The sequence below is a fragment of the Megascapheus bottae genome, chromosome Y, assembly GCF_031878675.1.
Source record: "Megascapheus bottae isolate mThoBot1 chromosome Y, mThoBot2.hap1, whole genome shotgun sequence".
NCBI lineage: Eukaryota > Metazoa > Chordata > Mammalia > Rodentia > Geomyidae > Megascapheus > Megascapheus bottae.
In genome coordinates, this window is record NC_143548.1 from 4,817,182 (window position 1) to 4,845,022 (window position 27,841).

Here is a 27,841-nt window from a genome sequence, read left to right on the forward strand (position 1 = left end):
CCGTAACTCTTGTGGGCATATTAAAAAAAATTAATCTCACCAGCTTACCCTTCAAAAGTTAATGATTCTAGGAAGGATCAACAGCAAGAAAAATAAACCTGTTAACAACCAGTCTACTCTTGAAAAAGCAATTTAACCAAGTACTTAGATAAAAATATAACACTACCTAAACTGTCCCACCCATTAGAGAGGAAAAAATAATTGTTTTAAAAACCTAAATAAGCTTAATATTTCTTACAAGGATTATGAGAGAGTGTTCAGAAGGACCACAGATAGGGTGAAGGCAATGTCTAGGGATTAGCATCCCCCAAATCAAGTCTTTACAAACCCCAGGTACCCAAAACACACTACACTTGTCTACAAATTCAAAAATAAGATATTGCTACTGCTTCATTTTATCTTTTGAGATCAACAGCATTTGTAAACTCTGACCTTCAATATGAAAGCAGGACATAAAATCAGCTAAAAATTTCCAAGTCATCTGGGAGGATATATTTTATTAACTGAAACGAAACAGATCAACCTTCTTCCTTGAATGTAACCACCTCACAACTGAAAGAATCCAAACACGATTTTATAAAAAGTCTGTGAAAGTATTAAACTTTTAGAAAAAAAGCAAGAAAAACAAGAATGAGGGAGAAATCTCAAAGGGGCCTCTTTTGTTTGGCAACAGGCAAGTGCAAGAAACTTCATACGAAATTTATTTAGTTGTCTGTCTTGTGCTTATCTGCATTCTGAAGAGAGGGAACTCTGAGGTTTTTCTGAAGCACATGAGCATCTGCAGGCTCTTTACTCTTACAGTAGTTCTTCTTTGTCTCAATAATCTCAAAGCCAAACTTCCTGTCGAAGTCAATAGCTGATTCATTACCGATCTGGACATGCAGATAGATGTTGTTGAAAGTTCCATCTTTTTCACAGATGTTTAACACGTGATTTAACATTTTTGTTCCTATTCCTAGTCTTTGGTAAGGTGCAAGACATCCTAGTGTCATGATGTAAAGTCTCTTCTGATTCTGTGAATGGTCCACCCAATAGCACACTGCACCAACAGCTATATCATTGAAATAGGCAAATTTTGCTAGCTCGCCAACCTCCAACACATCCTTGTGGAATTTGTCATTGTAGCTGACCAGGAAGATGACTTGGTTCAGACTCTTCAACTGTTTAATATTGTGTGGTGTCACATCTCCCAGCTCGATCCGGCCTTTCATCTTCCCAGCCTGTGAGGCCATCATTAGCACCACTCTTCACGCCATCGTCCTCGCCTACCCAAGCTCTCCGCGCCCTCAATCCCAGCAGCCGGCCTCCTCACCTAAGGAAAGGGACTTGAGGAGGTGACGGAGGCCACGAAAGCCCAACGCGGCCCTCGAGGTCTCCGGAAGGGGTAAAGAGAGTTCCCATCGCCATGCTGGTACCTTCACTTCTCCACACATGCACACCGGGGGGGGGGGGGGGGGGGCACTAGGCTCCTGCCTGCCGCTGCCACCGCCGGCACCCGCGACCACCACCAACCCCAAAGCTATTTTTAAGATGGACTCAAATAACTCTATTTCAGATGTACTGGATGACATTTCACATATTCAGTTCATTTTAAATATTTTCAAATGTACCCAGGTTTGACTAGTCAAATTTAACATTTTACCTATTTTTTCATATATTTCTTATTGTAATTAATAGAAAGGTTACATGATATTCACCAGATAGAAGGTGATTACTTCATAAACATTGATATCCTTTCTCGTATCTTGGTCCCTATTTCCCTCCCCAAAGAGAATCTCAAAATTTAATTCCTGAGCTGTCCATTAAATAACAAATTTCCTTGGGATGAAATTTCCAATGTGCTATTTTAAAATTGTACCTATACCTACAACAAACAATGCTGTTGTTTGTTTTTTTAGGCAGTGCATAGACATATTTGTTAGTTATTTTTCCAATCTCATATTGTTACAGTATCTTCCTTGTTATATGATATATTGTATATATGTTTATTTGTTCATTTGAAATTAGGATAGGGAAGGGGGAAAATAAGGTGAGGGGTGGGGGTTGGAGGAGGCAAGTGAGGATAAAAACATGAGAAAGTGTAGCAATGTTTGTGAAGTAATGCACCTTCTATCTGGTGAATATAATGTAACCCTTCTATTAAATACAATAAAAATATATTTAAAAAGAAATGAATAATAGTATTATTTCTTATCACATTGGAGACATGATTCATGAGGCAAAACAGAAGAGTACAAATTTTTTTATCTTACTATGACTTAAAATAAAATATACCTTTATTGTGATTCTCTAAGAGATAAATGTGTTATTTCCGTTATGTATCAAATCTCACTAAATTCATTGGAAAATACACTGATCACACTGAATCATACCTGGAAACCAGACTTCAGGGAGGCTCTACTATAGTTCTAACTACTCAGGAGGCTGAAATCCTCCTATTGAATTGCAAAGCCAGCACAGTTACCCACGCTTTTGAGACTCAAATCTCAAACTAAGTGTAATCCAACTGGAAGTAACTCCAGTGGTAGAATGTTGTGCTTGAGTTGTTATGCACATGGACAGCACCTAAGCCCAGTGTTCAAACTCTAAGTTCGAACAAAAAAATTAAAGTGAACATCTCGTATGGTAAATTTTGAAATGCATCCAGGTTGTTCACATGGATATGAAGAGATTAAACTTAAAAAACACAGCAAAAGAAATACGATGTACTCAAAAGTTGTACTGGATATTGAAAACTAAATTGTTGTGAAAAAATTGTATTGTACAGTACAAGATTTGCTCTTATGTGCCAACTTGAAGTAATTTCATATGTCATAAGCATAATGGCTGTGCTAGTAAGGCTCATATGCAGGGAATTTGGAAATAGACCGCTTTTATCTTGAAGAATTATTGATAATTATTTATTATTATTTGTTTTTTTGTGCTCCAGAAGGCTGAAAATAGTATGGATATAGTATCCAAGTGAGTCAGAATAGTACAGAACTTCTGGCCAATATGGAAAATGTTAAGCAGTCCCCTTAAGAAGACAATTTTGAGCAGAACCTGTAGTGAAGCTGCCTCCACTTCCAGCTGAGGTGATGGTGGCCATCCCCAGAGCAGGGCACTGGGACAAATGGACAGGATCTCCAAAGCAAGGTTCTCATCTTTACCTAAAAGGCAGACAAGGTGTCTACAAGTACAAATCTCTATCTTGCTGCCTAGGGACAGACACAGATTGTACAGAGTTCCAAAAGGAGGGAAAGTGTGATTTTCCATGGAAAACATTCTCACTCCTCCAAAAAGAGTTATGATTAGAGGAATTGGAAGATCTTACCCTATCAAGATGACAGTGCTTGAATTGTGGCTGAACATAGTGACATATGTTAGTAAATCACTTAAATGGAAAAGGCAAGCTATATACAACTGAACAAAATCAAGAGATACAATTTATTTGGAGAAACCATCAGGGAAGCAGGGCACACCAAACACAGTTGACATTACTGGGTACCAGAGAGAGCACAACTCTGTATAAATAAAAGATGGAGGTTCCAGGGGAGTAAGTCTGCTGCTTGGAGTGGTAGCTGGTGGAGGTGAGGGAGTGCGGGGAAAGCAGAATGAGATAGGAGATGGAGAAGGCAAAAAGGAGGAGCTTTCAAAGTGTAGCTGTATCGGGGACTGAACAGTGTCAGGAAGCCTTCTGAAAAACATGCAGAAAAAGAAAAAAAACACCAGGGAGAAGAGACTCGTGCAACATAAACTGCCTGTGCTTACTTCATCAGAGGCCCCATCTGTGTAGCAGATGATACATGGCCTAGGTTCCGGGGAAAACCTCTCATAGATGAGTGCCTCAGCACTCAGGGTAAGGCTGCTGAGAAAGGTTTCTCATCCCTGAGGTGCCCTGAGCATTGTCTGTTCTTGAGGATCAGTGAGATTGTGAGTCCTTCAGAAAGCCTCTGGGCATGAATCTGTGAAGGCTTGCAATGTGGGGATCCTCAGCCCAAAGTCTGACATAATACCAATACCTTGAGAAGTCATCTGGGACAGCTGTGACAGGAAGATTAACTATAATTGGATATCTGACTGTGTTTGATTATAGATCTGTGCTCTTCACACTCCTCAACTTACTGGGATGGGAAAATGGTGTTCTGAAATCTTGTAAACAAAACTATAATGCAAAGTGTTCTTTCCCCAGGTGACAGAATTCCTAGGAAGAAGTGCTGCTGCACACAACCTATTTCTATGCCATCAATGTCTTGGTTATTCATATCCTCCTATACCAGAAGGGGTTCCTTATACTATTCTAAGAGAGTACAAGTTGGTAAAACCTCCTTACTATAGTACAGGTGCCAAAAATTGGGATTGTGTGTGGGCAGGCAACCAATTCTAATGTATATACCCTGTACACCTAATGACCCATATATATATATACAGGGGCAGTAAGACCCAGTGGGAAAAGATTTTTGGCCAGAGAGTAAAGTACTGGAAGCAGAGAAGTGCTGGCAGAAGTGGAAAGGGAAACATTGATGGAGATAGGAGCATTCACAGGTGTTGTGGTATTGGTTCCATGTCCAAGCCTGCAGATAGCATGAATATCCTCCATGAATTGAGGAGCACCAAGAAGATATCAATAGGTCATGTCTAGCCTGTGCTTACTCTTGAAGATCATACGGATGTTAGCCTCTTCCCCATCCACCAAGAATAGTTCCATATGCTATATGGACAGAGAAGCTAGGAAATAGTTCCAGCCTGAAAAGTGAATAATATAGTGGAATTGTCTTTTAAAATAAAGACAGGGGAGATGTTGGAAGCCAAGTGCAGGGTCAGGATGGCCCATGAATCTGCATAACTGAGTAAGATAACCACACAAAGAAATGAGCTGTCATGTATGAACACCATGTCTAACTTTGAGCTACATTGTCAGTATTGTGAATCACTTTCTGCTGAGACTTGATTACTATGGGTACAAATATGTAATTGCTTTATCAGTCTCTGCTGAGACCAAGAGTGAGAGTAAACACAGTGACCTGCCCCACCCAGTTCTCCTTTGTGCTGATAGCTAAATGTACTTCCTCAATAAATGAGTTCCTGCCTTTTGAGGTCCATCCTCATCAGGGCGTGTTCACCCTATCCATTCTGAGATTCAGGAGGGACCGAGTAAAAAACCCCAACAAAGGTTAAAACATGAAAGATTAAAAAGCAGGGAATTGATTCAATAAAAATATAATTTTAAATGTCTGTACAGAATGAAGGAGGACTAAAAATTGCTGTTACTCTCTTTCTAGGAATGAACAAAGTGACAGGAAAAAAGAGGGAGAGAGGATGGAGTAAAAATGGGAAAAAAGGAATAAGTTAAAATGTTCTTTTACTCTGTAGGACTTCTCATTAACTTGCCAGCTATTTCCTTGGCATACAGAAGCTCTTCAATTAAATGTGATAGCATTTGTCCAACATTTCTTTGATTTGTTCTGTTTCTGGCACTTTTTAAAAGAAAGTTACAATGGGCCAAGGAGCCTTATGGCAGAACCTATTCTTTCCTGTAAAATTTTCAGCATATTAGGTTTTCTTTTCTCCAAAATAGAGTTCAATATAGTCCAGGGAGACATATAAGGTTCCAACTGTATTTTCCTACAGGTGGATAACCAATTCTACCAGAGATATTTGTTGAAGAATCTCTCTTTCTTCCATCCAATTGTTGGCTTTCTTATCAAAGTTTAGTTCCTCATAGGACTGGGAGTTCTTATCTGAATCTTCAGTTCTATTCCAATTTCTTCAGGCCTGTCCTTGTGCCAGTATACTAAGTGGCATTTATTAATCTAACTATGTAGCATTTGAAGTTTGGTAATAATATTTCTCTAGCGCTATTTCTTCTAGGGATTTTTTTTCAGATATGGGGTTTGTGTTTTAATTACTGCACATAAACTTATGAATGAATTCCTTTCTTTCATTAAAGAATGTCATTGCATTCTTTATGGGTATTGCATTGATATTAAATATATCCATTTCACACTGCTTACCCTCCCAATCCAGGAGCATTGGAGTTTTTCCACTTCCTTAGTTCGTCTTTCCATTTTCCTAGTTTTCATGGAAGTACTTCCCTTTCTGGGGTAAGATACTTTCATCTGTAACTTTTTTAAGGATTGCAAAAGAAGTTTCTTTTCTGGTTTCTCCTTCTCTCCTCTCCTTGTTGGCATATATAAAAAGATATTAATTTGAGGGACTAATTCTATATCTCATTGCTAATATTTTATAATAGCTCCAGTAATTGGGAGTGGATTTGGTAAGGTTTTTTCACTACAGAATCCAGTCCTCCACAAAGAAGGAGTATTTCTCTATTTGCAGTCCATTAGCTAAGAATGTTAATACTATTTTGAAGATGACTGGAAAGCATGGACCTCCTTGTTTCATTCCTGATTTTAGAGAGAAAGGCTTTGACTTTTCATTATTGCATATAATTGTAGCTCTAGGTTTCACATATACTAAGTGGTATTGCATAGATTTCTAGTTTCTCTAGATCTGATATCATAAATGATTCTTGGATTTCATAAAAAAACATCAATTGAGATGACCAAGTGGTTCTTGTCCTCCTTTTTCATGATATTAATCATATTAATTGACATAGGAAAATTGAACCAGCGATGCATCTCAGCAATGAGTCTCATTGGAAAACGTGAATTGTTGATGTGTGGTAGATGTTGATTGGCCTGCATTTCAGTAAGAACTTTTGTATTTGTGTTCTTTGAAGTAATGAATTTACATTGTCTTATTTGATGAGACTTTTTCTGGTTTTGGAGTGAGGATTATACTTCCTTCAGAGAAAGCATTTGGTGGAAAATTTCCACTTTCAAATTCATTGAATGTATGAAGGACTATTGGTGTGAGATTTGCTTTGAGAGACTTTTACAATTAGGCTGTGAATTTATTAGATCCTGAGGCTTTCTTACATGGAAGATCTTTTACAGGCTTTTCCATTTTGTTACTTCAAATGTGTCTTTTCAGTTGATTTAGATATTTTCAGTTTAATTTGGGTACATCAAATATTGATTATTATAGAAATTATTCCATTTTTCCAGTTTCTCAAATTTGTTACTATATTTTCTTGAAAAATTATTCCTTATTATATTCTGGATCTTCTTGGTTTTTGTCCTAATAATTCCATTGGGTTCTTTCAGAAACAATGGTGTGATGATTAAGTGAAACCAAGTCAAATATATTACTATTTTCCACAGTAAGTAATTGAGAAATTCTTGGCCTTCCCAGATCAAAATCCCTGAATGGCTTCCACAATTTTCATGCCACTTTTCACCCTCCCACCAACTTCAGACTTTCCATCCAACCAATCAGTCACCATAGTTTGTATAAAAAAGGTGAGAGCCATTTGTCTTTGGACCAGGATTTGCTAGGGCCAAGATGGCAGGACTTATGTACTTGAGCATGAAATTCTCATCTTCAAATTTCTTTCTGAGGATGGACTTGCCACCTGTGCCTCAATCGCATATGAAGTCACTACTGTGGCACATGGTTCCTGGTATAACCTTATGCTAGCAGGACCCCTTATAACCAAATGCTTTCTCTACAGTACTAAGAGCATGAACATTTTCTGCTGTCTTGGAACTTCCTGAGGAAATAGATCAAAGCAAACATGTCCCAAAGGCTTACCATTAGTGACATTGTTAAAGAAAACAGTAAGGTTAGAATGGCTGGTAGGTGGTCACAAGAGATAGCAGCATTTGCAAACCTTTTTTTTTTTTTTATAAAGAATATACTATGATGTTTTGAATACCTTTTCTGAGCTCCTCAGTGATCCACTGGTGATTTAGCAATGTGTTATTCATCTCCAGGAGTTACAGGATTTTCTATCTTGTTATTTGGTTGTTGACTTCTAATTTTATACCACTATGGACTGAGGGAATCCAGGTAATATTGTATTTCTGAATTCAGATGTACGACTAAGCTGGTCCTGGGAAATCCTTCACTCTTTTGAATGATGGCACTGCCAGCACCCCTTCGCAGGCTCTAAGTGGTATGGCTGCGTCATTGCCAGCAGTCAAAATGGCACTGTTATTGGACGGTGGGGGAGGGGATTCCCTCCCAGTGCCATTCTGTGAGCAGAAGTGGAAACTTCTCTATGTGTGTATTAACAAATTACTGATTTTCTGGTTCCATGAAGCTGGAAGGTCTACCCCATGGCCGGGTGACACTCTGGGCTAATGAAGGCTCTGTCTGGCTGTGTCTGGAGCCCACAGGTTTGCGCTGCTGAGAAGCACTGTCTGCTCTGGCTCAGGAAGAAAGGTTTGTCTCTACAGTGGCTCCGAGCGACTGGCACTACTCTACACTGTCAACTTGTGCCAGTTTTCTGTCTTTTTTCTCTCTGACTGAGATCTCTGTGGTGCTAAACCTTACTTAGGATTGATCATTGGGAATGAACTTTCCCCTACAATTCTAGAATTGGAATCTTGATGAGAGCTCAGAAAGACTCACACTGAACACCACCATCTTTGGCCAGTCTCAGTAAGCATTTCTCTCAGTTAACATTGTCTGTGGCAAGGTGATCTTCACCTTACAAATATTTATTATGTTCAAATCATGGAAAACATCTAGTTGTGTAGAATTTCTTTTATTATTCCATATGAAATTTTGGATCGCCTCCTCTATTTCTTTAAAGAATGACATTGGGATGTTGATGGGTATTGCATTGAATTTGTAGATAGCTCTTGGCAAGATTGTCATTTTCACAATGTTGATTCTTCCAATCCAGGAGCATGGGAGGTTTTTCCATTTCCTTAGTTCTGCTTTAATTTCCTTTTTTAGGGTTTTAAAGTTTTCATCAAAAAGGTCCTTTACATTCTTAGTTAAGCTAATTCCTAGGTACTTTATTTTCTTTGAGGCTATTGTGAAAGGAGTTTCTTTCCTGATTATTGCCTCGTTCCTCTCACTGTTGGCATAAAGGAAGGCAGTTGATTTGTGAGGGTTGATTTTATAGCCTGCTACTCTTCCAAAGCTTTGAATCAGCTCAAGGAGCTTGGGAGTAGAGTCTATAGGATTCTTTAAATACAGAATCATGTCATCTGCAAAGAGGGATAGTTTTATTTCCTCTTTCCCTACTTGGATCCCCTTTATGCTTGCTTCTTGCCTTATTGCACTGGCTAGGAATTCTAGTACTATGTTAAAGAGTAGTGGAGAGAGTGGGCATCCTTGTCTCGTTCCTGATTTTAGAGGGAATGGCTTTAGATTTTCACCATTAAGTGTAATACTAGCAGTAGGTTTCTCATACACAGCCTTTATTACATTGAGGAATGTTCCATGGATTCCTAGTTTCTCCAGAGCTTTTAACATAAAGGGGTGTTGGATCTTGTCAAATGCCTTTTCCGCGTCTATTGAGACAATCATGTGATTTTTGTCTTTGCTCCTGTTGATGTGTTGAATTATATTAATTGATTTGCGTATGTTGAACCAGCTTTGCCTCCCTGTGATGAATCCAGTTTGATCATAGTGTATAATTTTTTTGATGAGTTGTTGTAGACGGTTGGCCAGTATTTTGTTGAGAAGTTTTGCATCGATGTTCATCAAAGATATAGGTCTATAGTTCTCTTTCTTTGATGAATCTCTGTCCGGTTTGGGGATGAGGGTTATACTGGCTTCATAGAATGAGTTTGGTAAGGAACCTTCATTTTCAATTTCGTTGAAGAGCTTGAGGAGTATTGGTGTGAGCTCTGCTTTGAAGACCTTATAGAATTCAGCTGTGAATCTATCTGGCCCTGGGCTTTTCTTAGGTGGAAGTTCTCTAATTGCCATTTCTATTTCAGAGCTTGAAATAGGCATGTTGAGTTGGCTTAGTTCTTCTTGGTTCAATGTGGGTATGATAATATTGGCTAGGAATTCATCCATTTCATCTACATTCTCAAATTTGTTGGCATAAAGGTTTGAGAAGTATTCCCTCATGATATTCTGGATCTTGGTAATTTCTGTTGTGATATTACCATTTTCATCTGCGATTTTGTTTATTTCGATATACTCTCTTCTTTTTTTTGCTAAGATTTGCTAAGTGCTTGTCAATTTTGTTAATTCTTTCAAAGAACCAACTCCTTGTTTTGTTGATTCTTCCTATAGTTTTTTTGGATTCCAAATCATTTAATTCTGCTTTGATTTTAATTATTTGCTTTCTTCTACTGGGATTAGGGTTGGTTTGTTGCTCTTTTTCCAGGAGCTTAAGGTGAGACATTAACTTGTTGGTTTGCAATTTTTCCAACTTGTTGTAGGCACTCAGCGCTATAAATTTTCCTCTGAGTACTGCCTTTGCTGTGTCCCAAAGGAGTTGGTATTTTGTGTGCTCCTTACTGTTAAATTTCATAAACTGTTGGATTTCTGTTCTGATCTCTTCGATGACCCATTGATGATTCAACAATGTGTTGTTCAGTCTCCATGAGTTACAGGGTTTTCATTGATGGAGATGTGTGTTCAGTTCCAGTTTGATGCCTTTGTGGTCTGAGAGTGTGCATGGAATAATTTCTGTGTTTCTGAATCTGTCCAGGTTTGTTTTATGGCCTAAGATGTGATCTATTTTGGAAAATGTTCCATGTGCTGCTGAGAAAAACGTATATTGTGTTGTTGCTGGGTGGAATATTCTGCAGATGTCTGTTACATCTAGTTGGTCTATATAGTTGTTCAGTGCAAAGGTTTCTCTGTTGAGTTTTTTCCTTGTAGATCTGTCCATAGGTGAAAGTGGTGTGTTAAAGTCACCGACAATCACTGTATTTTGATCTATGTATGGTTTCAGTGTAAGTAAAGTTTGCTTGATGAAGTTTGGAGTTCCGGGATTGGGTGTGTAAATATTTAGGATCGTTATGTCTTCCTGGAGAAAAGATCCCTTTAGTAGTATGTAGTAACCTTCTTTGTCTTTTCTTACTAATTTTGGTTTGAAGTCTATTTTTTCTGATATGAGGATGGCAACTCCAGCCTGTTTATGGGGGCCGTTAGCTTTATAGAGTTTATTCCAACATCTCACTTTCAAAAGATGATTGTTTTTTTGGGTAAGATGTGTCTCTTGAAGACAGCAGAACGATGGCTGTTGCTTTTTGATCCAACTAGACAGCCTATGCCGCTTAGTTGGAGAGTTGAGTCCATTGATATCGAGAGTTAGGATTGAGAGATATTTATTAGGTCCTACCATTTTTAAAAGCTTTTATTTGGGCCTGTGTCTTGACAGTTCTTGTGGTCCTTAGGGGGTATGCTGTTTAGGTGCCATTTCTTTCCCTATATTGCATTTATTTTGGTTTTCTATGTATAGAACATCTTTGAGAATTCTCTGTAGTGTTGGTTTTGTTTCGACATATTGTTGCAGCTTTTCCCTGGAATGGAATGTTTTTATTGTTCCCGCAGTTATGAATGAGAGCTTAGCTGGGTACAGTATTCTTGGTTGGTAGTTATTTGACTTAAGGGCATGACATATATGCTTCCAGTCACTTCTTGCTTGCATGGTCTCTGCTGAGTAATCTGGGGTTATTCTGATTGGTTTTCCTTTATAGGTTACTGAACCCTTTTCCCTGGCTGCCTTTAGGATCCTTTTTTTGGTTTCTACTGATCCAGTTCGGATTACGATGTGGCGGTGAGATGTTCTTTTCTGGTCAGGTCTGTTTGAGGTTCTAAAAGCTTCTTGTATCTGGATGGGTCTGCCATTCTGGATATTTGGGAAATTCTCTGAGATGATTCCCTGAAGTATATTTCCAATACCATTGACCTCTTTCTCCAGACCCTCCTCAATACCAATTAGCCTTAAAGTAGGCTTCCTAATTGTATCTTGGACCTCCTGAAGTGCTCTCTCATTTTTCTTAGATTTGGATTGACTCATTTTCTGATATTTCTCTATAATAACTAAATTATCTTCAGCCCTGGAAATTCTCTCCTCTGCATTGTCTAACCTGCTGTCAAAGCTATCTACTTTATTTTTCATCTCCCTTGCTACTAATTGCTCATTTTTGATGCCTTGCATCTCTTCTTTTAGATCATGTATGGATTTCTTTAGCTCCTTGATTTCCATTTGAGTGGTTAGCTCACTAGCTTTATTTTCTTTGAACATTTGCTGGAGTTCGGTCACTTTTTTATTTGTGGATTCTATGAATTCATCCATCTTTCTTTGAACAGCCTTTATTATGGCTTCCTTTATGGCTCCTTCTTTTTCACTTATCACTTTGTTTATGGTTTCCTCTTGTTCAGCTATGGCTTCCTCCCTTATCTCTTTCTTTATATTTTCACATTTTTCATTAATGATGTTTATCAATTGCATTTGTACAGCACTTGGAAGACTCTCCTCTATGCTTGCCAATGACTGTTCCATTGGCTATTTATGTTGGGTGAGGGAGGTGGGAGGTGTTTTTCCTTGATTTGACATTTTTCTTGAGTTTCTTGTTCTGCCCATTTGAAAATGGGAGCAAGATTAATACTAAACACGATTATAGTTTTTCAGATATTACCAACCTAGACCTCTGTAGCTGGCAGACTCTAGCTGTTCACAAGTTTTGATTGGTGTTATCACTCTTTCTTTTTGTGCAGTTACTGACTAGTCTAATTATTCACTGATAAGTGATTTATATCCAAAACAATAAGCCTCTCAGTCCAATCTCTATTGTCTTAAATCCCTCTGAGCCTAGAGAATGATTAAACACCTAGATATACAATGTTGCTCAACAGCCATCAAGTGTAGATCCATGCAGTAAAAGGGTTGAAAGAGGACCAGAGGTCCAGAGATAGAAAAATAGACTGAGAGAGGTCAGGGGGTAAGTAGGTAGAGTATTTGAGTACAAAGTTTGGAAAGTGTTAGAAGAAAACTTATGTGTTGCTACGCGACTAGCTCTTAGCCCAGCCAGTGGCCTCACAGTGGACCATGGGATGGATCTGCGAGCTTCCGTCTGAGCGCAGTTGGCGGACGTTTTCCTGTGCTGCTTCCAGGGGCCGCCCCAAGCCAAGGGTGTGGGGATTGAGAGTTTCAGGAGCTCTCAGCAGGACCAGAAGGGGGCCCCTCTGTTCCCAGGGGCTGGGCCCAGCTGGGGAGGTGTGCTCCAAGTGTGGAGCCGCGCCTTTTTGGTTCTCAGAAGGGGAGCTTGGCTGCTGGTCGGCCCTTCAGATCCCTGCTCTGTTTCCACTGCTTTGTCAGAGTCTGTGACTGTGGGGGGGGCCCTCGGTGGTGTCTTGCTCAGGATTCCCAGCTAGAATATGCCCCGCTCGAGAATTGAGGGGGGGCAGATGCTGGCTCCTATTTACCCGCACCCCCTACCCACTTTTGTAAGGCAGGGTCCCAAAGTCCTCCACTCTCCCGATCCAGTGGCCTGGGTGAGGAGCCTGGTGGGTGGGTGGGAGCTGGGACAGCTCCGCCTCCCCTGGTGGGGTGCTGAGTCTTAGGGTCTGCCCGCTTGTCAGTCTCCAGTCAGAGGGCTAGGGGTTGAGCCCGTAGGGCGGGTGGGAGTTGGGGCAGCCCCGCCTCCCTTGGTGGGTTGCTGGGTCTTATTGGTAGCCTGCCTGTCAATCTCTAGTCAATGGCCTGAGGGAGGGGGCTGTTGATGGGAGGGACAGGATTCTAAATTCCTTGCCCCCCTGCTCCCGCCAGTCTTTCTCGGGCAGGGTGTTGGGGTCTGAGTTAAGTTCTATTGCTTGGCACCCGCTCCGCTTTCCCGATGTGTTTGGGGATGCACTGTATTACTCACGCCTCTGCGTCTGTCTGCGGGTGCTCCATGGTGGTGGGGAATCTTTCACTCCCCTTGGGTCTCCACCGCCGCCTTTGTTCTGTGTCTGGGTTCTGCTCCTTGCTGTCTGGTTCCGCGTCTGGGTTCCGCTGCTTCCGCCGTTCACTGGCCAGGTTCTGTGCTGGTTTCTGCAGCCGTTGGGCTCCCAGCCTGGTGTCCTCCACTGCCGCCGCTTGTCGTGGATTAGAGCCTGTGCCCGCCCCCGCTTTCCCCGCGTGGAGCCGGTGCCCACTCAAGCCGCTGTTCGCGGCTTGGTCTGGCGCGGGTTCCTGGGGCTTTGGGCGAGAGGTGGGGGAGGGGTCCTCGCGTTCCGAATTCTTTGAGAAAGTTGGATGTGAGCTTTATCTGGATTTCTTTTCCGGTTTGAGTCCTTCTCCGTTGCTTTTTGAGTTTGTTGTTGTGGATTTCTTTAGATAGTTGGCTCGTGGGACTCCCTGGTTCTCTCTTTTTGTCAGAGAAAGCTAGGCAGCGTCCCTATTGTCTCGGCGCCATCTTCCTTCCCTCCTTTTTTTTTCCCTTTTATTTCTACCCTTTTTGTTTGTATTTTTGTGTGTTCTTATTTTATTTTTGCATTTTACTCCCACCTTTTCTCTTTTTTACTGTTATGAATCATTTCTTTTTTTCCCCCTCCACTTTCTTTCTGTCATTGTGGTCATTGCTGGAAACATAGTGACAGGCCTGGGTACAGACTGGATACAAATGACATTTATATTTGTACGGTCACATACTTTTTAATCTGTTCGTTTTTAATTCTAGTATTTCTTTTCTAAGAATTAACTATTGTGTGGGAACTCCCCCCCCACCTTTTTCCTTGCATTTCTCTTTTTTGTTTATTTTTACTTCTTAAAATTTTTATTATTGACCTCTCCTGTCTTCCTCTTTTCTCTATATATTCTTCTTATTACTCTTCCTATTTTCATAAGTTTTATATTATTTTTTTCCAAATTTTGTAATCAACTATTTTACCTTACTATCACCGTAAGTCAGTTATCCTTACATTTGTCCCTTTCTTCATTACTATATCAATCTTATACTCCTGCATTAATCTTTTCTTATCTCCCCTCCTGTCTTTCATACATTTTTTTTATCTCTGGTCCCGTTCTCATCCTTCAGCTTCTATAATGCATGGATCTAGAATTGATGGTTGCTGAGCAATATTGTATACTTAAGGGTTCAATAATACTGAAGGTCCAAAGAGACTTAAATAAAATAGACATTGGATTGACGGGTTTATTTTTTTTTGGTCATAAAATGCTGATCGCTGGTGGTATTAGAGTTATCTGTAAGTGCACAAAGAGAGAAAGAGAGTGACAATGCCAATTTAAAATTGTGAACTTCTATTGTCTGGCCAGCTAAAGAGCTCCAGTTGATTATATCTTAAAAATTGTGCACCATCAGTCTTGCTCTCAATTTCAAATAGGCAGAATAAGAAACTCAAAAAAAATGTCAAATCAAAAAATAGCCATAGCAATAAACAGGGAAGGGAGCAGTCAATGGGAAAAGTAGAGGAGAGTCCTCTAAATGCTATACAAATGAAATTGGTAATCGTTGATTAATGAAAGTTTGAAAACATATACAAAGAGATACATGATTAAGCCATAACTAAATGAGATGAAACAATAAACAAGGTGATACGTGAACAAGAGGAAGCCATAAAGGAGGCCATCAAAAAGGATTTACAAAGAAAAATGGACAAATTCACGAATCCCCAAACAAAAGGTTAATGGAACTAAAACAAATGCCCAATGAGAGCAAAGCTGCTGAGCCAACCAATCAAACAGGAATCAAGGATTTAAAGAAGTCCATATAGGATCTAAAATAAGAGATGCAAGGCATCAAAAAAATGACCAATTAGAAGAAATTGAGATGAATAATAAAGTAGAAAGTTTTGATAGCATGTTAGACAATGCAGAAGAGAATTTCAAGGGTTGAATATAATTCTTGGAGACATTGCTTTCAGCCTCTTGAGGAAGTAAGACTATAAGATGGTGCCTGGAAGCTCACCAAAGAGGATGAGTCAGTACTTGCTGACCAGGAAGTTTCTTTGCATTGGTTTATTTGTTCCTTTTGTGCTTGAGGATAGAGCATGATTACTAGATTTTTGCATGTATGCTTATTGCATGCTCATATGACTTTATACTGATTGGCTGCTGTAAAATATAAATGGTGGAGGATTTCGAGGCAGGGGTGGGGCAGAGAAGAGAGAAAGGCAGAGAGAGAGAAAGGAGAGAAAAATAAAAAGACCTCTGCTTACAGTTACTTGACAAGATCAAACATCCCTTTATGCTAAAAGCTCTGGAGAAACTAGGAATCCATGGAACATTCCTCAGTACAATAAAGTCTGTGTATGACAAACCCTAGACAGCTACTATTATACTTAATGGTGAAAAGCTAAAGCCATTCCCTCTAAAATCAGGAATGAGACACGGATGCCCACTCTCTCTACTCTTTAACATAGTATTAAAATTCCTAGCCAAAGCAATAAGGCAAGAATCAAGCATAAAGGGGATCCAAATAGGGAAAGAGGAAGTAAAAGTTTCCTTCTTTGCAGATGACATGATTCTGTATTTAAAGAACCCTACATTCCCAAGCTCCTTGAGCTGTTTCAAAACTTTGACAAGGTAGCAGGTATAAAATTAACCCTCAAAAATCAACTGCCTTCCTCTATGCCAACAATGAGAGGAACAAGACAACAATCAGAAAAGCAACTCCTTTTGCAATAGCCTCAACAAAATAAAGCACCTTGGAATTAACATAACTAAGAATGTAAAAGATCTTCTTGTTCTAAATTTTAAAACCCTAAAAAGGAAATAAAAACAGAAGTAAGGAAATGGAAAAACCTCCCATGCTCCTGGAAGAATCATCTTCATGAAAATGGCAATCTTGCAAAGGGCTATCTAAAAATTCATCACAATACCCATCAATATCCAAATGTCATTCTTTAGAGAAATAGAACATGCAATCCAAAATTTCATATGGAATAATGAAAGAGCACATATAGCAAAAACAATTCATAACAGAAAAGATAGTGCAGGAGAAATTTCAATACCAAACTTTAGACTCTACTACAGAGCTATTGTGACCAAAACATCTTGGTCCTGGCCCAAGAACAGGCCTAAAGAGCTATGGAATAGAGCAGAGGACCCAGGTATTAATCCACAGACCTATGGTAACCTAATCTTTGATAAGGGAGCCATAAAGTACAATGGATAAAATCAGATACACTGGAAATTTTAAAGGAAGAAATAGGAGATACAATAGGTCTCCTTGACACAGGGTGAAACTTTCTTAATAAGGACCTAGAAACACAACAAATCAGAGAAATTTTGGATAAGTAGGACTTCATTAAATTCCAGTGTTTCTGTATGCAAAGGACATGGCTAGCAAATTAACTACAAAGCTTAGAGTGGGAGATATTTACTAACCATACAATGGACAACTTCCACATATCTATAATATACTAACAAGTAAAAAAAATTGAATCCTTCTATTCCAAAGTAACAAACATTCCATTAAAATTTGGGCCAAAGACAGAAAGATGTCTTTTCTGACAAAGAAACAAGAATGGTCTATAGACACATGAAGCAATGCTTGACATCTCTGGCCATAATAGAAATGCAAGTCAAGAAGATAGAAAATGATAGTGAGGAGGAGGCAGTGGAAGATGGTGGCATTCAGTTTGCGTCTTTCTGAGCTCTCACCAAGATACCTGTTTTGGCAGTGTAGGGGACAGTACATAAGTCAGATCAATCATAATTAAGTTTTAGTGAAACAGAGATCTCAGTCACAGTAGAAAAAGGCAGAAATCTGGCACAAAGAAGACAACAGGAAATGGTGCCAGCTGCTTGGAGTGGCCGCAGAGACAAAGTGGCTCTTCTGAATTTGAGCAGCAGCCCTGCTTGGTGCAGCAGATCCGCCGGCTGCAGATAGAGCCACACAGAACCTGCATGAGCCCAGAGCTGACACCCTGCCATGAACAGACCTGCCAGCTTCACGGAACTGGAGAATCCAGCAATTTGTGAGTACCTCTGAGGAGAAGTTTCCATTTTGCTCCTGGATTGGCATTGGGAAGGAGCCACTCCCCCATCAGCTGAGAGCAGTGCCATCTTGACTGCTGGCAAAGACCCGGCCAAAGCAATTGGAGCCTGAGAGGTGATGCTGACAGTGCCATCATTCTATAGGGCAAAGGATTTCCCAGAGATCCCATAGCTGGAAACCCGGCCCCAGTGCTGCTGAAGTCTATCCCCTTTACCAGGCCACAAGCCTGGTAAACAAACCCGCTCGCCAATCTTTCAGCTTCCCTTTCCCAAACAAGCAATCAGATCCGAAAAACCTCAAAGGCAAATCACAAGAGAAAAAGACTTTCTGAAGTGTTCAGATCCCGAATTTAGTGGAGACACAAGTTTCCCATCCTGCCCTGCCCACCCCCCTCCTCCCAAGAATACCCTTTTTGTTGTTGTTGTTCTTTTTCTTCAACCCCTTTTTTATTTGCATTTTTAGGTGTTCTTCTTTTCTCTTTACCATTTTACCTACACCTTTTTTTTAGTGCTATGAATCTTTTCTTTTCTCTTTTTTTCTTTTTATTTATTTATTTTTCTTTCATTTCCGGCATCCCTCTGTCACTGTGGTTGTTCCTGGAAACATAGTGACAACTCATGGTACAGTCTTAATACAAACGATATCTATATTGATACAGTCACCTGTCTTTCAATCTCCTGTTCTCAACCTCAGTATTTTTTAGGTAAGAGCTCACAATAGTTAGGAATCTCCCCCCACATTTTTGGGGGTTTTGTTTTGTTTTTGTTTTTTGTTGTTGTTGTTTTTGCTTTTTTGTTGTTTGATTGTTTGTTTTTTTCTTTTTGTTTTTCTGTTTTTCGTTCTGTATTGTTTTTGCCTTTTGTTGTGTTGTTATTGTTTTTGTCTTGTTTTGTTTCACTTTTTTTCTGTCTTTCTTTTTAAAATTTTTCACCATTGAAATCTACTATATCTACCTCTCTCTTTTCTCAATATATTCTTATTACCCTTCTGACTTTCATAAGTTTTATCAAACCCTTTCCAAACTTTTTACTCAAATAATCTAACTGCTTAACAACTTAGGTCAGTTATCCTTATGCTATACCTTTACTTCATTACTATAATAATCTTAACCTCCTATGTTATTCTTTTTGTAATCCCCTGTTGTCTCTTATACTATTTTTCTATCTCTGGTCCTCTATTCATTCTTCAACTCTTATAATACATGGATCTACATTAGATGGTTGTTGAGCAATTCTGTATATTAGGTGTTCAATTATACGCTAGGTCCAGAGGGACTTAAATACAATAGAGATTGGATTGAGAGGATTATTGTTTTGGTCATAAATCAGTTATCAGTGGTTATATTAGCCTGGTCTGTAAGTGCACAAAAAGAAAGAGAGAGTGATAATACCAATCAAAAACTGTGAACATCTAGTCTGCCAGCTAAAGAGATCTAGGTTGGTTATATCTGAAAAATTATAATCGTGTTTAGTATTACTCTTACTCCCCTTTTCAAATGGGCAGAACAAGAAACTCAAGAAAAATGTCAAATCAAGGAATCCCATCCCGCACCCAATATAAACAGATGATGGAACAGTCACTGGCAAACCTAGATGAGAGTCTTCCAAGTGCTATACAAATACAATTAATAAACATCATTAATGAAAAGTGTGAAAATATAAAGAAAGAGATAAGAGAGAAAGCCATAGATAAACAAGAAGAAACCATAAACAGGGTGATATGTGAAAAAGGAGATAGTCTCAATAGATGCAGAAAAGTCATTTGACAAGATCCAACACCCCTTTATGCTAAAACTAGTAAACCGTGGAACAATCCTCAGTATAATAAAGACAGTCTATGACAAATGCACAGCTGGTATTATACTTCATGGAGAAAAGCTAAAGCCATTACCTCTAAAATCAGGAACGAGACAAGGATGCCCACTCTCTCCATTCCTCTTTAACATAGTATTAGGATTCTTAGCCAGAGCAATAAGGCACATGTTTATAAATGTTTATACATTAATATGCATAAATTTAATAGACCTATGACACACAAACACATGTATAAATCTGCTAGATTAAATGTACAGAGATATAAAGACATAGATAAATAAATTGACTGATTGATTGGTAGATGATTTCCACAGTCTATTCATTGAAATGGAATTCTTTGATGGTTCAAATGAATTCATCAATATTTTAGAATAACTAGACACATCAGGATCAAAAAATATACAAGCATTCACAAATTCCGGAATGAATATGGAGCTTCTTAGTGAACTAAAATATTTTATAAAGATTAGATGGAATTGACCTTCAATAGAGAAAGTCATGTGCAAGTTTCTCCTCAAATGGTAGATACAGTTCAACTAAGAGTGACACAAGCATTTTAGACATATCTAAGTCATAATAGAAAAGATAAATGTTTCAGTGTTTTCTGCTGACAAAAGAAATGTCCTGTTCTAACATAAGACATGATATGCTTGGAGTAGTATAGTGATAAAAAATATCTCACTCTGAGCACAATATGTGGAATAGGTGGAATTTATAGTGACATCACTCCAGTAAAATGTGCATATAGCATCATTTTGGGCAAAGCGATCTCACATTTTCCATTCAGCAATACCAAGATGGTTATGACTTTTAACTCAAGTATTATCCATATACTAAAGTTTGCACATCAGAAGGTTCTGTGACAAAAAATGACCAAAGTGTTTGAAGAAAAATAAAACTGCTCTCCTTCATTTAGAAAGGAGTGTGGCAAAATCCCAATGACTATACTTGCTTTAAATTCTGTGTTTGTAAGGATTAAACAGTGTCAGTTGCTGGGCTTGAAATCTGTGCCTGGATGGTGAACCTCAGCTCCTCAGCTCAAGTCTAATGCTTTACCACTTGAGCCACAGCATCACTTCTGGCTTCAGGTGGGGAGTTGGAGATTAGAGTCTCAGGAATTTTGTGCAAAGGCTGTCTTAGAAACGTGATCCTGAGATCTTAGAATTCTTTATAGCTAGGATTACAGGTATGAGGCAACAGCACACAGCACAACTAATGTTTTTAATCATTTCATCTGTTCATTTTTTTTATTCTTTTCATATCCTTTATTCATTTTTACTATGGTTCGTTATATTTTTTAAAATATTTTTATTGTAATTAATAAAAGGGTTATATGATATTTGCCAGGTAGAGGGTGTATTAATTCACATACATTGATACCCTTTCACATTTCTTGTTCCCCATTACCCTCCCCGCCACTCCTCCATCTTGGTTTTCCCCCTTCCCTATCCAATTTCAAATAACCAAATACAAATAAATTCAATATATCAGATAACAATGTGAGATACTGAAACAATATGAGATAAACAAGGGATAGCAAAAGACATGAGAGATAACATAGTACATGAAGGACAACAATCATTCATTATATGACTTTTGTTTCAATATCCTGGAGGTCCTTTCAATTAGCTTCATACTATATGTACTTATGTATCAAGGTTTTGCTCTATTTCAGATCTCTGCTAATAGAGCCCAAGGTTTCTACTGATTATGACAAATGAGGGAAACCATTGAGCCTAAGTTCCTTTGAGTTTGGCTTACTTCACTTAATATAATTTTTCTGTCTTTTCATTTCCTAACAAATGGGGCAATGTCATTTTTTCTGACAGCAGCATAGAATTCCATTGTGTACAAATACCACAACTTGTTGATTCACTCATCAATTGAGGGACATCTAGGTTGGTTCCATATCTTTGCTATGGTGAATAATGCTACAATGAACATTGTTGTGTTAGTGGATATAGTATGCCCTAATTTCTGGATGATTGGGTTAATGCCTAATAGTGGAATTGCTGGGTCATAGGGGAGCTCTATGTTTAGCCTTTTGAGGCATTGCCATACTGCTTTCCATAGTGGTTGAATGAGTTTGCACTCCCACCACAGTGTAGTTCATCTGTTCATTTTTAAACTTATTTTGGGGGGATAATGTATAGAAAAGCTAAAATTAAATTCCAATATGTTGTCCTGAGTGTATCACAGTTACCCGTTTTGCCCTGTCTACTTTGTCATATTGTCTGGTTTTTCCATTTCTATTCCCTCATTCAAGTAAACAACAGATGTCTATACAATACCTCATTTACCAAAGTCAGATTCACGAACAATGGGGGAACCTTGGAGCCTGTTTCATTGGGTCTGGCTTACTTTCTTTAATATGATTTTTCCAGGTATATCCATATCTTTACTAATGGCTAATTTATGTCATTTTATCTGATAGCAGTGCGGAGTTCCATTTCCTACAAATAACTCATCCTCTTGATCAATTTACCTATTGAAAGAATCCTTGGTTGGTTGTATATCTTAGGTATGATAAATAAGTGCAATGAACCTGGTTATATTGGTAGCTTTCATATATCTTTATTTATGAATATTTGAGAAAATACAAAAGTGTGAGGTTGCTGTGTCAAAGGGGAGCATTCTGTTTAGTCTTTGAAGAATTGCCAAACTGCTTTCTCATTGTTTGAATGTGTTTCCCTTCTTACCAACATTATAACAATGATTCCTCTGGCCACATACCTGTCTGTAGTCATTAGGTTTTTTGATAATGGCCATTCAATCTGTGGTAAGATGAATTCTCATAATTGTTTCAGTTTGCATTTCTTTTATATCGAAGAGGATTGTAGAGAATTGAAATCCTTGTCTTACTCGTGATTTTAGAGGAAATGGCTTGAACTTTTCAACTTTAAGTACAATGGTAGTTGTAAGTTTGACTTATGTATCATTTATTACATTGATCCTTATTCCTTGAATTCCTAGATTATCCAGAACAGATATTAGTAAATTCTATGGGAAATTTTCAAATACCTTTTTTGTATCAACTAGGATGACCATGAGCTTCTTGTACTTCATCCTTAGGATATGATTACCTTCATTAACTGATGTTAGCCACTTGAACCAGCAATGCATTTTAACAATGAGTACTAATTGAAAATGATACTTTTTTATGGATTGTAGATGTTGATTGGCCTGTATTTTGGTGAAAATTTTGCATCAATTTTCATTAAAAATAGATCTATACATCTGTTTCTTTGATGATTGTTTTCAAGAGTGGAATGAGAATTATGATGCCTTCAGTGAAAGAATATGGCAGAAAATTGTCACTTTCAAATTTGTAGAAGAGACTGAGGAGTATTGGTGTAACTTCTGCTTGGAAGGACCTAAACAACATAGTAGATCCAAAAATACAAAAACAGAAGGCCAAATCAAGAAAAATGCTCCCATTCACAATAACTCTCAAAAGAATAACAAGGAATTAACTTAACCAAAGATGTAAAGGAATTTTGTTATGAAAACTACAAAGGTCTAATAAAATAAATTAAAGAGGACACCAAGAAATGGAAAGACATCCTCTGCTCATGAGTAGGAAAAACCAACATAATGAAAATGGCCATACTACCAAACTTGATATACAAATTCAATGCAATCCCCATCAAAACCCCAAAGACATTTTTTACTGAAATAGAGGATACAAGCCAAAGGTTCATATGGAACAAGAAAAGACCTAGAATAGCCAAGGCAATTCCAAGCAAAAAGAGATTTTACGATACCAGACTTCAAACTATACTATAGAGCCATAGAAAAAAAATCGCATGGAATTGGCACCAAAATAGGCTAGAAGATCAGTGGATCAGAATAGAATATCTAGAAATAGAACCACATACCTATAGCCAACTTGTATTTGAGAAAGGAATCAAAGATATACAGGTACAAACAGTCTATTCAAGTATTGATGCTGGCAAAACTGGGCTGCCATATGCAGAAAACTAAAAATTGACCGTAGACTTTTACTATGCACAAGAATTAACTCAAAGTGGATATAAGACCTCAATGTTCAACTGAAAAACCTGAAACTGATACATGATAGAGTAGGAGAGACACTGGAACTCATAGGCACAGGCAAAAGATTCCTGAACAGAATCCCAGGGTCACAACAGATTGGAGAGAGACTCTATAAAAGGGACTACACAGATAAAAGCATAGCCACAAAGGTAGAGAGATATCCATCCAATTGGGAAATAATATGTGTGACAAGGCATTTTATTTTAAAAAATTGACAAGTATTATTTGGCTGGTTTATATCTTCTATGTTAAATTTGAGCATATGAATACTTACTATTAATTATTCCATCTCTTCCAGATTCTCACATTGTTGGCCTAATTGTATGAAAATATTCTCAATCTCAATAGTCTCTGTACAGATACTTTCAATGTTGTTTCTGCTTTTATTAATTTCATGTGTTTTCTTCTCATTTTAAAATGATTTTCTAAGCTTTATCAAATTTTATAATTTTATAATTCTTTTCACAAACACAATTCTCCATTTTGTGGCTTTTTCTACAGTTTGTTTTGGGCTGTAATTCATTTGATTCTAATTTAATTTTCATAAGTTATTTTAGTTTATTTTGTTACTCCTTTCCTGGATTTAAAATAGATCATTAAATTGTGGGTTTTACAACTCAAAGTTTGGCCAAGTGGACCATAGACAACAAGATGAGTAGGAAACCCACAGAGTGGGAGAAGATCTTCATTTGCCATACAACAGACAATGGTCTTATATATATATATATATATATATATATATATATATATATATATATATATATATATATATATAAACACTTCAAGAAATTAAACTTGAAAAGAAACACTTAAACAAACATGTATCACATTAAAAGTTAGACTGAAGAATTTGAGGGACTTCTTTTAAGGAGAAATAAATATGGCCTACTGATGTGTGAATATATATTCAATATGTCTGGATATAAAAGAAATGCAAATTAAACCTCTTTGAGATTGCACTTCACCCCAATTAGAATGGCCATTTTTAAAGAATCTAATAACAACTGTTCATGGCTTGGATGAGGCTTAAAGATATTACTACTACATTGCTGGAAGTAATGAAAATTTATGAACCATTCTGGAAAGTATTATGAAGGGTCCTTCAAAATACTAACCATATAGCTTACCTTTGACCCAGCATTCCAACTTCTGGGCACAATGTCTAACAAGAAGGGCATACCAAAGCCACAGGTAAAATGATGCTCATTAATTAACATAGCTAACCTATGCAATCAACTCAGATACCCCTCAGTAGATGAAATGAATCAAGAAGATGTGGTACTTATGTGGAATTCATTCTGCCATCAGAATTAATGACATTTCCTCATTGATAAGGAAATGGAAACTCTTGGAAAAACAAAATATATTTAATCAAGTGAGCTAGACCCAAACAACATTAAGATACATGATTTCCCTTACATGTAACAATTAGTATACATTTAACAGGGGATCCTAATGGCTCAAAAGCTAGGAAGGCATGTCCATGTAAAATGATGTGCATTCTAAAATGGCAAGCTAGGGAAAAGCAAGAGAAGACGGAGGGTTGGAGGAGAGAAAGTGGGAGAATAATCTATGAAGGGGTACAAATAACCAAGAAGTAATGTACTTACTCTTTGATGAATGAAACTGCAACCTCTCTGTACATAATCCCAACATCAATATAAAATGAAAAGTAAAAAAAAGAAAATATAAAATTTTAAAACATTTTTGACTTGAGATTTCTCAAATTTGCTGAAGTGGGCACTCAAAGGTATAAATTTTCCTCTGAATACTGACTTTAACCTGTCACAAAGAATCTTCTCTTTTGTATGCTCCTTTTAATACCATAAATTTTGTAATTTCTGTTCCAATCTTGCCCATGACCCACTGTGATTCCACAATGTGTTGTTCAGTCTCCACAATATACAGGATTTTCTATCTTGCCATTTGTTTCTTGAGTTCCAACTTTATACCATTGCGGTCAGACAAAATGCAGGCAGTAATGTACATGATTCTGAAATTGTGAAGAGTTGTTTTGTGCCTAAAATTTATTTTTTGGAAATCTTCCATGTGCTGTTGAGAAGAACATATATTTTGGTTGTGGTGTCTGGAATAATCTGTAGATATCTATTAGCTCTAATGGTTCCACAGAGTTTTTCATTTCTGAAGTATTCTAGAGTATTTAATGCCTTCTTGAGAAATATGGAAGTGATATTGGTGTGTTAAAGTCACTAATAATCCCTTTGTATGGATCTATGTGTGGTTGTATTGCAGGAAAATTATCTAATGACACTGGTGCTCTGGCATTCTGTGTTTAGAAATTTAGGATATCCTTCTGAAGAAGTGATTTCTATATTCATATGTAATATCTTTCCTTGTCTTTCTCACTAATTTTAATTTAAAGTCTTCTTGTTTTAATGTATTTGCCAGTCCTGGGCTTGAGCTCAAGGCTTGAACACTGTCTTAGGACTTTCTCAAGGATAGAGCTGTACCCCTTGTGCCTCACCATCATTTCTGGCTTTTACCCATGCATATGGAACCGAGGAATTTAACCTGGGTTTTTGTGCATGCTAGGCAAATACTTTACTACTAGGCCAAACACCCAGCTTAAAATTTTCTTTATTTGATAAAAGGATGGAAACTCTTACCAGTTTGAGAGGCCCATTTCAAATAATTCCAGCTTTCAATTTCAGGATTCATGTACTTAGATTTGGGGTGAACATATTTTTCTGATGGTGTCGCTTCCGCCTCGACCAGCAAGGAAGACGGGACACAGGATTCTTCTCCAAGTGGTTTATTCAGGAACCCTTAACAAGCTTCTTCCTTTCTCCTTCTTCATTTTTCTTCTCTTTCTTCCGGGAATATCCCTGGTCTTATATGACCTCCGCCTGGCCAATCCTGAAAAGCCACGTGGGAGATGCCGATAGGGCCAACTATGCAGAAGCAAGCCAGAAGCCAAAACAGCCATATAAGGAGTTGTTTTCACAGAGAGTAATCGCTGTCGGGATGGTGTAAGGCGGAAACCGGCGCCATCTTTAAGGCGCAGCCCTCGCAGCTCCCCACAGCTCCCCCTTTTTTATTTATTAAGCAGCAGGCAAGAGTAGAGGTCAGGGCTCTGCTAAAAATTGTTGTTCAGGACCATGCACTGGTCTTCACCTGGGCGGTACCTTTCCCAAGGACTACCAGACCTGTCCGATGCCTTTTTACAGAGGGGGGATTTTGGGCATCAACCCACATGCACCCTGACATGCTCTTTTTGGGGCTCGTGCAGGGAAGCGATTCTCAAGTGCAGTGCGCTTGCCTCGCATCCTGCGCTTACTCTTTAAGTGTGGCAAGCCACAAATAGGGGGATTGTCCTGCTTCTATGGCAGTGAAGGCCTGAACCAGCATAGCCATGTTCCGGCGATGAAGGCTCCTAATGCAGCAAATACACCACAGCCACAATAGGATAATTATGGCCAAAATTCTCATAAGAGATCCCATTCCCGCCCACTCTTTCAGGTGTCCAACTGCTGACAGGATCCAGGAAGAAACATCGTGTAGTAGAGTTTCATCAACCCGGGTAGAATTCACACTCGTAATGGCAGTCCGCAACTGCATCATTAATACATCAAATTCTCCAGTCCAATTTCCTAAAAGACAACTTGATAATTGTTTAGATAAATTTACAGCATATGTGAAAGCTGTCGCATTGGCCCAAACCTCCGTAGATCGAGAGGACCCTTGCCAGCCCCTAAAGTATTCTGCCTTTGACTGAGGGAGCCCTATACAAGTGATATTACTCCCTGTCTCATTAGTTACGGTGAAACACAAAGTTCCTAGTAGGGTGATGTTGCGCTCTTCCCCAATCCCTGCCTCCTCATCTAAAGGATAAAATGGGAGATTAAGTGTCTTATTAGTGGTAAAAAGGCGAGGGAATAAAGCTGCATCATATCTTACAGGCATGGGTCTCGGAAAGGCTGACAGGATCCCCCATCTCAGTATTGCACTCCCTCGCTGAATTGTCAAGCAGAAGGAGGAGTATCTGCAGTGTCTTGCATTTCTCCATTTTTGGCTTTCCGTATAAGTCATTCAGGCACCCACACCGGATCCAGGCGGTCCTGCAGAAAAACACATGCAGATCCTCATGCCCATGCCAGCACGGGGTCGGGGCCATTCCATCACCCCGTGATCACATCTTTCCACATTACAGTCCCTAAATTTGGGGCAGCTGGAGAGCTGTGCTTATCTGCCGTAGAACGG

At 38.5% G+C, this 27,841-nt stretch overlaps 2 pseudogenes; both read right to left on the minus strand.

Annotated features, from left to right (window-relative positions):
* Positions 1–704: 704 nt before the first annotated feature.
* Positions 705–1,211, minus strand: LOC150040224 (N-alpha-acetyltransferase 50 pseudogene; annotated as a pseudogene).
* A 5,981-nt stretch (positions 1,212–7,192) lies between these two features.
* Positions 7,193–26,907, minus strand: LOC150040225 (peptidyl-prolyl cis-trans isomerase A pseudogene; annotated as a pseudogene).
* Positions 26,908–27,841: the final 934 nt, after the last annotated feature.